The sequence below is a fragment of the Varanus komodoensis genome, unplaced genomic scaffold (assembly GCF_004798865.1).
Source record: "Varanus komodoensis strain SLA01 unplaced genomic scaffold, ASM479886v1 scaffold1, whole genome shotgun sequence".
Lineage (NCBI taxonomy): Eukaryota > Metazoa > Chordata > Lepidosauria > Squamata > Varanidae > Varanus > Varanus komodoensis.
The window spans coordinates 132,463,464-132,475,093 of NW_025335268.1; the positions used below are offsets into that span (position 1 = coordinate 132,463,464).

Consider the following 11,630-nt stretch of genomic DNA (forward strand, 5'->3'; position numbering starts at 1 on the left):
CACACCGCCGGCACCACCTTTCCGGCCTGTGCCCAGCACTGGCACCTTTCAACTGTTGAAAAAGCCTGAGGACCCCTGCTATTACAATAAGGATTTCTTGACTAACCGGCCACAGTTTCTATTTATATTCTGCTGTAATATATTATTTTGTTCTTTTTATCTTTTGAAGCCTATTTGCTCACTGTTCCAGGATATATTCGAATGAGGTATGGTATGTAAATGCAAATAAAACTGAGTGAATAAATTAGTGCCACAGAAAATCATGGAAGATCTCGGAAAAACTGGCAGAAGCTTCTGGAAGGAGAAACTTGGCCTGGATGTGGTGGTAAGTGAACAGCATTTGCCAGCCAGTGCCCTCCAGGTATTTGGGACTCCAGCTTCTATCACCCCTGCTACATGACCAAGAATGCTGGCAGTTGTCTAAAATATCTGCAGATCATCAGGTTGGAGAAGGCTGTGGTATAGTCAGACTCAATTCAAGCCTCCGAGGACGTTCTACTACTGTGGTGTCAGGAAGGTGGCCTCCAGCAGACATGGCATTCACTTCCCTAATCTGGGATAGGCAATCTGGTGTTTTACCAATGTTTTGGATTACAGCATCCAGAATGTGGGCTGAGGTTTTTGGGAAATATAGCTCTCTAAGCTTATGTAAGCAGCAACAGTCTCTTTTCAGACCTCCTTTCTGCCACAAACTTGGGTGTCAGATTGAACACTGCCCTCATAATGAGAAGGTAAGACTCAGTTATGAATCTGCCTATGGTGGTCCATCTAATATGTTTAATTTTTGTTATGATACATTTCTAGCCAATCATCAGAGATTCCTCCTGGTTACAGCAGAGGAAAATGGAAAACAGCAAGGCCTGTTTAATAGAACCAGGTGAATATTTGGCTCCTCCTCTCTAGGAACTTTCTCTCAATAACCATTAATGATCTCTTTATGGGACTTCATAAAGAATTAGTATCTGAACTTGCTTCTTTTCCTGTTCTTTCACCATCCCCGCAGCTGTCCTGCCATTTTATCAGGTCTATTAAACTGTAACCCTAAGGCTGAGACTTTTCTTAGCCTTTACTGTGGTTTTTTCATCTTTTTGCAGCATCTAGAAACCTTAGTAATAAAAAATATATTAGTAGCACTACTTTTATATATAATGTACAGCACAATCCTAGACATGTCAATTCAGAAGCAATTCTGATTGAGAGCAACTTGAGGCTTACTCCCAGGTCAATGGGTATTTCTCTACCAGAGCCTTAAATGTAAGGCTCCAATGAAGATACAAAGCACAGGAACATAAGAACCTGCTTTATACTGAGTCAAATCATTGGTCCATCTAGCCCAGTACTGTCAACACTGACTGGCAATAGTTCTACAGGGCTTTAGACAGTTGTTTTGCTAGCCTTACCTAAAAGATGTAGGGGATTATTTATCAGCTATGCCCCGCTCTTGCCTAGTATCTCTTGGTCATAGTTCAGCAGGGTGCCAATCCAAAGTAGCAAAAAACCTTGAGAATCTTTGCTCAAAGTGGCCTCATGTTTTGTTCCCTGACAGAGTCAACTCCTGGCAGTTACTAGGAATGTGTTTTGCTTACCTCCTACAGCTATGGTCAACCTAGATTCTTTAGAAGTCAGTCCAAAGGCAATACTGTATATACTTATTTGAGTATTTGTACCCTTCTCTTTAGCTAAGAAAAAGAAAAGCTCTCAAAGATCAGTGGCAAAGCAATCCTTGCCACCGATCTTGTAGTCTAAGAAACAGGACACAAAAGGAAAAGGGATTGAGTAAGGAGGAGGAAAAAAGGGGGGCAAACTAGACACTAGTTCTTAGTTATAGCAGCTGCAGTCACTGCAGATGAACCAAGGAAATCAATTCACTAGTATTCAGCATAAACTGCTTTAGCTTGGAGGGGCATTATGAACAGCATTACCATGGGCCTATTCAAACCATTCAGTCTCCACATTGGTTAACAAGGCTCTAACAATGCAGAAGAAGATATTAAGCCTGACTGAGAACTTAGAAGGAAATACAACTCTGTGTTCTAAAACTAATCTAAAGAATGTTATTAAGCAGATTAGGGATATGTCCAGCTTCAGAATTTGGGTGTGTGCAGGCAACTTAGGTAAGTTTTAACTTTATAACTTCAAGGTAATAAACACGAGCTGGTCAGAACAATCCAGTGCCCTTGTAATTTGTCAGGATGTATGGAACATAGCAATTTAAGACAATATAAAATCATCAGTGGACCAGAACTCAGGCTGGGCATTTCAACTAATATCCCTTACAGGGATTCAGTTTCACCGTGCTTGAGTGGCTCTTACTTTGCACTTCCTTCTTGAACAATGGAATGGCACAGACTGCTTCTTCCAATCTGGCATCCTCTGGATGTGTTGGACTACAGCTCCCAACATCCCCCACTCCAACACATTTGTAAGGTGCTACATTGGGGAAGGCTGGTCACACGTCTTACCCTGCCAGCTTCTAAGAACTGTGGAGTGACTAATTCATGGAGTCGTTGCTACTGAGACTGAGTGGCTCAAGTTCCGACCACTTTGAAAATTAGGCCATTCCACATGCCTGAAAAAAGATGGCCGACAGCAACATGTTAACCAGTCCTTAGTTATGCAGATGCAGAAGTTCTGGGTCAGTTCCTTTTCTTTTCCTACTGCTGTAAGTCAGCACGATTAGTCAGGAGGGAATGGACAGCATACCTCGTTTGCTTCTCCTCTCCCCTGGAACTGCCTCTGTGTGTGATCCTTGGATTGATGGCTTGTCTGACTCGGCTCACTATCACTCTGCCTTTTAAGATGATCTGGCCTTTTTTATATATATAATGTTACTCCGATGCCTTTTATCTCTGGCTCTAGATGTAATTTTAGCCACAGCAAAGCAGGATTAAACTTTCATAACATGATACATTTATCTCTCTTTTCATATTTCCAGCCTTCTTTCCCTCACTGCTCTCCTACCCCCCAGTTCAATTTTAGCCTAAAGAGAAGAAAAGATTAAACTCTGAAACACGAGCTAGGCTAGATCAGATCAGAATGAGGGAGGCCAACTCTTCCCCAGCACCCTTTCACTGGCATCCTCCATCCCACAGAGATGCCAATATCATCCTTATTTGTTGCTGTACTTAAGGCCCCCTATTTCTTGCAGCCAATGAAACACAAGGATGGGTCACAATTCAGGAAAAACAGCAAGTGATGGATATGGTGCAGGCTTAGATTATATTGGATTAGAGAGAAAATGGCCTCCATATTGCATACTGACATTGGTTTGCTGGGTTGTTGCATGTTTTATTTCTAAGTCCTCCTAATACTGTTTTACCACCCCCTGCAATGTGTGCGCACAGTCATGTTCTGGCCACAGCAAGGGAGGCAGAAAGATGCTGGGAAGATTCCAAAAGCAGGTCTCTCTTCCAAATAAACCAGGGGAGAAAACATCAACCTGGTCCAGGAATGCTTCTCAAGGACTCGAATAAATATTACTTTCTCCCACTATAGTGCCATTTCCATTCATAGCTGGGGCTCCATAAAACAGCAGGCCATTTAAAACACACAGAGACCTCACTTCATTGTTAGATATATAGAAGATTGAATGTTGACCAATTTTAGCATATTTTTAACTGGGTTTTCCTCACATCCCATACAAAGAACGCTCTTTGAAGTATATTCACCTTGATCTGGAGGAGCCCCCCTCTAGTGGGGAGTGATGGGATTGCAGGATTCACTACCTTTTCACATGAAAAGCAGATGAAAGTCACGGGGGGGGGGTCCCCTCCCATGCTTTGAGGATATAAAGAATAAGAAATAGAAATAGACATTTAAATCAATAACTAAAAATAAAATCCATGGCGTTCATAATCAATGGCTTTATTTTGTCAAGTTCAGGATCTCCTGTGACTGCCTTTACCATAAAATTCTTTTAGCTCAGTCTTTCTCTTAATATATCAGAGAACATGGATGATTGATCTGGCAGGGACCACCTACTTAGAAATGGACGCTTTTAAATAAATAAATAAATAAATAAATAAATAAATAAATAAATAAATAAATAAATATCCTGCTCATGCCCAAAAGGTTTGACAGGGAAGATTCCCTGTCTCCTTAAGACATCTGGATCTGAAAATAATTTCAGAAGGATTGGAAGAGGAATTGGGAGTACTTGGCTGACCTCTCCATCATTAACATAAATCAGAACTTAGAGCAAAATGACATGCTGGGCAGTGACTGAAATATGTTGTGCCCGGAAACAAAATCGTTTGCTATTGGTGTGCACGTTCTTAGAACATCTCTATGAAACAACAGGGCCAAGCCTTCACTTACCAGATTGGAAACTGAGGCTCAGAGAGGACTATATTATTTTGGCTAGGCTTTTTCAATATGTAGCAGAAAACAGTGGAAAAACTTTGATAACTAATCTCACCAGCCTTCACAGCCTCTGTGGAATTTCATTTTTATACTGCCCAATAAGAAGGCTCTCTAGTCAGTTACAAAAGTTTAAATTAAACAAACATTAAAATACACAGGAGACACATTAATTGTGACCAGAGGTATGGGCTATGTTGTGGCATACAAACTGAAAAAATAATTTAAAAAACCAAAACTGCATGATTCAGTGCAGAAGCATAGCAGTGGTACAGAATAAAATGAAGCATGTAAAAAAAGTTTAAAAGTTAAGCTATTAAAACACTGGGAAAATAAAAAGGTCTTCACCAGGTGACAAAAAGAATATAAAGCAAGCACCAGGTTCACCTCTTTGGGGAGCACTTTTCAAAACCAGGGTGCCACAACAGAAAAGGCCCTCTTTGTGGTAGCCACCCACCTCATTTCCTTTGGAAGGGGCTCCTGGAGAAGGACCCCAGATTACCCCAGGGTCCACATAGGTACATATAGGAGGAACCAGTCCTTCAGATAACCTGGCTCCAAATCTTGAAGGGCTTTGAATGTTAGTGCTAGCACTCTGAATGGAATTCTATACCATTCTTTTTAAATGGTAAATCTTAAGATTTATCCTCAACAATGGCTTACAAATAACTTAAAATTCATCAAATATTTGATGAATTTCCCCCTAAAAGTTGTGTTGGACCTATGTTTTGTAAATGTGTGACTTCCAGATGTGTTGGATTACAATTCCGCAGCATCCCTAGACAGCCTGGAGTTATAGTTCAACACACTGAGAAGGCACCAAGCTGGGCAGTCCATACCTGATAAGGACAATAAACTGCTTTCATTCTCTTTTACTCAATGTTGTTATCATTGAAATTTTCAAGAAATCATTTTTCTGTAAACAAAGGACTTTCTTTCTCCTCTGAGGCTGTACATTTCAAATTCAATGAGCTCAGGCCATCTTGGGAGCAAAAGTACGAACCCTATAAATATAGCAGAAAGTGTCCTGATCCTCTGAAGTAATAACTTGCTGGGAAGTGCAGTGAGTCCATATCTGATTTTAACTGGGACTTTTATTTGATCCTATCAATGTTGGTAGAAAATTTGAAGAAACAACCTCCTCTTCTCTCCTTTTGTAAGTGCCATGGCCTGCAAGCCAAGCTGGTTAAGAGATTAACACTCTAAAAACCACATTTACTCTAATTAGCCATGAAATCTTTGTAACTAAGTGAAAAAATGTTTCCCTTGAGGGAGTTTTGTCCATTCATCACTGTTTGAATTGTAGTTTTGTAGGGTGTGTGTGGGGGGGATGCAAAGAGGGAACAATAGAATAAAATATAAAATAAAATCAGATCTAATGAATTAATAGAACACCCAAGGGGGTAAGCAGATGCTGGCTGCAAAATAGAGGCATCTCAAATGAAGATGGGAAGGGGGCTTGATTGTGGTTCCCCCCTTTCCTAGTTGGCTCAATGGTTCGTTGTGAATTATTTCTAGTTAACAGACTGTAACACAATGCATGGATCTCCATGACTCAAGTAGGAGCTTGGCTTGCAGTTCTTGGTTTTCCCATTTGTAGTGATGGACAGAAGTACATTGTACCCCCTGGCTATGCGTGTAGACAGCTGTGTGCTGCTACATGAAGAGACAGCTGGATGAATGGGGGGGGGGGAGCATCAGAAAAACGGAGCCCCATGTTGAATTGCTAAAATATTATTTTACCAAGGAAGGTGAGGAGAAATGGTTTGCTGAGCAAAGAGGGCTGGGGAGAGTACCTCACTGCAAGCCAGAGCCATAAATATTTCATGTTAGTGGAATACGGATGATTATATTCCTGCCAGCACCTTTCTTGAGTATTTTAAATGTGTCACCGACTTCCACTCCTTCCCCCTCCCCACCCGGTTTGTGTGTTTCTTGTAATGTGCCCATGAAATAAAGATTAGCTGAATAATCAGGAGTGTTTGGAAATGGGAAAAGGGCCTGTCTCAAGACCAGTACAGGCTCAGGTTGGGGGTGAGAAAGAGAGGAAAATAAACCTTTATTTTAATTAGTGCTTTTTTAAAGGATGCCCAACAGGCAGCAGAGTAAAATTTCCCAGGACTGAATATAAAGATCATATAAAGCTTTATTTCCAGTGCAATTGCTTAGATGTAGAGGGGCAGACACAAAACTGGAATGGTAAAGGTGGGGGCCAGTTGAACTCTCAGTACAAGTTTATCCAGGCTGAGATATAATGAAGTGCAAATGAAAACAGGGGAATCATATTTTACTGATTCCAGTGAAATCTGGCAGCCTTTTGGACACTGCTGAGGATTCACTTCTGAACAGTTGCAAAAGTGACCAGGAACAGCTAAGCGTAGCACATCAGCAGTTGTTATGGAGGCATCAAAATAATTCATACACCTTTATCTTGATCCTGGTACACCAGTGTTCTGACAGAACATGTACCTCACCTCTGGCACTGGCTTTGGAATGTTACACCATGGTACGGGGAATTCTTCTCTGCAACCTCTATTCAAGTCTTAAACATCACTGAGGGATATGGGAAATGCCTATTGCCTGAGGACAACTAACACCTCTGGAAACCTTAAAGCAATCTTGCAAATGAGTAGTAAGCAGCAACTAAGCAGAAAGTTTTTACTGCTCTTTCCAGCTTTCAGATTAAACCTTCAAAAGTACATGTGGTCCGTGTGTCTCCACCACAAACCCACTGCAAATATCATTTCCATTTAGCTGCACTGCCAACCAATTATTCTTTTATTTAATGTTATTTGCCAAACAGAATTAAAGAGGCAGAGGCAGGTGGAAGCATTTGTTAGCCAGCTTCAGAGTGATTGGAACTGCTGGGTTTGTTCCTTGCTTTCTTTCTTTAATTATATATTCTGGGAAATTCAGGGTCTTCAACTGAGGAGGTGGACAGACAAACATCAAGCACAGTGGAATGAAAGGAGAGGGAAGTGGGGGCAGTACTAGCACATTTATGGAACCTGTTCAGATTCTAAAATAAAATGTGTTACTTCTTCCACAGCACAACATTGTCATAAGTTGGGCTGGACTGGGGAGTCTGCACAAAAAGATATATTAGAACAGTCTGGGCAATAATAATAAATAATAAATGGGAAAACTTATCTTTTTGTAGTGAGTGTTGGATAGAGTGGACAAAGTGCTTATATTTCAAAAGCCAAACAGTATACTATATTTTATCTATTTATTATATCCTGAACTGACATTGGCTGTTTACAGTCAGTCAACCAAACAATGCTGGAAATGCCATGTTTATATAGAGTCGAAGGTTTGCAGAGGGACGGAGGACCTGGCCATGGGGAATACAAAGGAAACTAATTGTTTGAGGTATTGACATTGCTGGCTCTGAATGACATTTGCTCTGCTACAAATATATAGTCATCTGGCTGCTGACCATTGAAGAGAAATAGGTCATTGACTTAACTTGGTGAGACAGTGTCATCAATGAGGCTGTCCAGTCAACAAGAGCTCACAAACCACAATTAATCAGAGCTGCAGAAGTGGTCCATTTCAGGACAAGTCACAACAGATCCTGGGGAAATACTAGTAAACACATCACTCTGTGCGTGTGTGTGTCTGTGTGTGCACATTAACAAACATATACTTGTAGACATGCAGTGGAGCACCTTTCAGTGTCTTGTCTCTCAACAAATACTGAGCTGTGCAACTCAGAGATTGCTCTTTTCTATGTACCATGTAAAAACTCATTGTGAATCCATGGGGTCTTTCATCTAATGCCCCTGTGCACTATACCATAACACTGAAAACATCCAGAGCCTCCAGAAGCACGAAGTTTGGAGCAACCTGCACTACAAATAAGGATTCTCAGGGGTTGACATCCCAGATTCAACTGGGAAAAGGAGACGAGGAAACAAATGCTCTATTTACTGTGCAAATGACTAGAAGATATTCAGTCATAGGATGGACACATGTACTTAAGCAATAACTTCGTGGTTTGGTGAAAAGATGTGATGCTTAAGTTACCCTACTGGAAACTTAACATATGCTTCCTTAAGAAGTGTTCTGAGACTAAGAAATATGTTTCCATAGGACTATATCACTGGGATTTGATAATACTTAAGACCAACCACACTGAGAACTTTTTTGAACCTGTTAGCTTCCTCTTATGCACTTGGCTCTGCCGGATGCAGACCAGGCTGTAGGAAACGAGCACCCCACCAAATTTAGAGAGAGATGGAAGCCATTTGACAGCAGAACACCAAACCTAGGAAAGCTCTCACCTGGAAAGGTGTGCAACCTTCTCCTGCAGCTATTGGAGCCTCTCAGGAGACTGCCCCCAAACAGAACCCTTTTGAAAGGGACACGTGTCCTACTGGTTAGAAAGACAAACCTACCCTCAGTTTCCTAAGTGTGACCCAGAACAACACTGCCTGATGGAACCTTAATGATGCTTAACAGAACCAAATTCCACACCATCCCCATCGCAGGAAAGTGCCTGGAGAGACAGGTGGATCAACAGTGATGATGGTGATAGTAATTATATGAAAGAAATCTTAATGCCACGTAACGCTACAAAGAATAGGGTAGGGTGCAGGCTGCGGGTGGCAGATCAGCATTCCCCCATCGCCAATCCATGCAGAATAAGCGGGAAGCAGGTTTCAGTGGAAGGCGTGAGCAGTCCCGCTGCCAGCTTTGGCTGGCCGCCCAGCTTCAGAGACTTACCCAAGCTAAAAAACGACTCTTGCCTCTTTCCTCGGGGGTGGGGGGAGCACCCAGTTTCTCCCCACACCTCCTCCTCCTCCTCGGAATTACGGCGAGGTAATCCACACAGTGCCTGAATTCATTGAAATCCACTGCAAGTCAACCCCGCTGGCATTGATCTGTATTCCTAAAGTAGCTCAGCTTGTTTCTTCCTTGGATCAGCTCAGTCAGTCGGTCATTCCTGCGAAGCGCCCCTGCGCTAGTGGATGCCCAAGAGATGTGCTCCAAAGCAGGCTTGCCCAATTGTCTCTCCCGGCTCAAAGCATCTGCCCACCTAGGTATATCCTGACTCCCGCCTGGCACCAGCAGATTTCCCCTTAGCGGCTGCTGCGGCTGCTGCTCGCCTTCTTCACGCTGTCATTTCCTTCGTGGATGTGGATCTGCCTTCTCTCTCCTCCCACCTCCCCCTTTCTCTCTCCCTCTCTCTCGCAGTCTGCCTCTCTGTATTCCTACCAGTACCACAGTCACTGTGCACTCCTTGCTCCGGCTCTAGACTGGCACTACGCGCATCTCCCCCCCATCAGAAGCAGCAGCAGCGGCGGCGGCGGCGGCGGCGGCTAAAGCCAGCCTCCTCGTATTACCATGTATCTCATTAACATACAGTCACAGGGGGTTAACCCTTCCCCAACCGGCGCCTCAAATCCCAAGCCTTCCCAAATTGCTGCAGTCTCTGGATTCTCTCCCCCCGCGCTTCTCTCCCCCCCCCCCGGCAACGTCACAGCCAAGCCAAATCAAAGAAGAGGGGGCGACTGGATCGGGAAGGAACGGAGAGAGGGCAGGCATATGTTTAAAAATAGATTCACAGCCGTTTTTGTCCCCACAGGGCCAAGGGAAACGAATCTAGCCTTCGCCACGGCAGCGTAGCTACCTTAAGCGCGCGCGGTGGGGTGGCGGCGGCGGCGGCCCTTTTCCTTGTTTGTTCGCACGACGCAAAAAATAATGCAACAAAAATAAGGAGGGCAGGGGAAGAGGAGGAGGGGGAACGGCAACTTCGGGAAAGCATACGAACTCCGTGTCATCGGGGCTGACACACTAGCAGCACGGGCAACTGAGGATGGCGTGCTCAGAATCGATCGGCGATGGCACGCGAAGGCGAAGCGGGGACTTCTTGCCAGAGCCCGACCTGTGGGCTGCCACAGGTGGCACCTCGAGTCCATCACGGAGGACCGAGTGTCGAGGGGAGGGGAGGGGAGGGGAGGCTCGTCCTCTCCCCTCCCCCGTAGCCTGGCGCTTACTCTAGAAGACTTGCGACCCGATCCCATCCACGCCTGTTGACTCGGAAGCAAGCCCCCCCCCCCCCCCCGTTCACTGGAGTCTCTCCTCCCCGAGTAAATGCGCGCAGGATCGCAGCGGCCTTAACACGAGAGGTAGTTCCGCGTGGTCCCCTTGGGGAGCTTTTGTGCCTCTTTTCGGCTTGTCGCGCATTCTGATTAAAGACCCGGGGGCTTTACTCGTGCTTGATTTTAGGGTTTCTATACGAGAGGCCGTGGGACTCAGCCCGGCCACGTCCGGTGCGCATCAAAGTAAGGAGAGCGCTCTTCTAGGAGCCAGGTGCGAGGACCCTGCGAAGCCAAAGAGGCTGCAATATAGAAGGCAGAAAGCAAGACTTGTCGTCTGCTTTCTATTTGCTGTGAATAAAGCGCGTGAACGTGACGGAGAAGGAGAGAGGATGCCTGCATATGCGCGCAAAGAAATGAGGAAAGTTAACGCAGCGCATCCGCAAACATTCCTTAAAACCATCGCGGGAAACCTGCTTTTCCGTAGAGCACACGTAGATCGTAACAGTTACAACGCCATCGTTCATGGAGGGGAATTCCTTCCCTCGGTCTTCCCCTAAGGAGTGCCCTCCACATGTTTGTGACTAACTCTCTCATCATCCCTGACCCGCGTCATGCTAATGGGAGTTTCAGCCCGAAATATCGCGGGGACCCTCCTCCAGACTGGGCTGAGGGCGTGGGGAAGAGGCTGCCATTTTAGGACCAGTTTAAGAAGTCACCGAATGCGAACGCTCTCAAGAAAGGAAAAGAGGCTGGTTAGAGAAGTCGGTCAGTAGCGGGGAATCCTTTGGCACTGGTGGCACTAAAGTTGCAAAGTGAGGAATCTGTTGCTGTCCTGACTGGCGATCCTTGTTTTCTTTTTAAGAGTCAGAGAGTCTTTCGAGTCAAAGAAGAAGGAGAGCCAACAAATGAAAGCTAAAATCTGACTGTGAGTAGTTGGAAAATGGGATAAATTGATTTAATGCCCATGAGGGCAATTCTCCAGTGGAACTACCCACCTAGAGACACCATCCCGTATCCAGCTTTTTACTGTACCATTGAATCTCAAAGCACCAAAGATAGCAGCTCTAGGGCTTGAATCTAGGGCTGCAGAACCATGTGTTATGCTCAGTTAATCCTCTATTACTTACTTTTTCCTCAAGGAAAAATCATCCCAAGGATATTGCTTTAGGGGAAAGCCATACAGCCCACACCTGGTGCAATCTGGTGTGATGTGTAAATGTTAGT

General features: G+C 44.3%; 1 protein-coding gene across 5 annotated transcripts in view; it reads right to left on the reverse strand.

Moving 5' to 3' along the window:
• The window catches only part of PLXNA2 (plexin A2), a 451,621-nt gene extending 441,978 nt beyond the window's left edge, over nt 1-9,643 (reverse strand). For all 5 annotated transcript variants that reach the window (XM_044446913.1, XM_044446912.1, XM_044446919.1 and 2 more), the window contains exon 1: nt 9,088-9,643. The gene's annotated coding sequence lies outside the window, so the exon portion shown is untranslated. The remainder of the gene's footprint in view (nt 1-9,087) is intronic.
• Between the last annotated feature and the right edge of the window lie 1,987 nt (nt 9,644-11,630).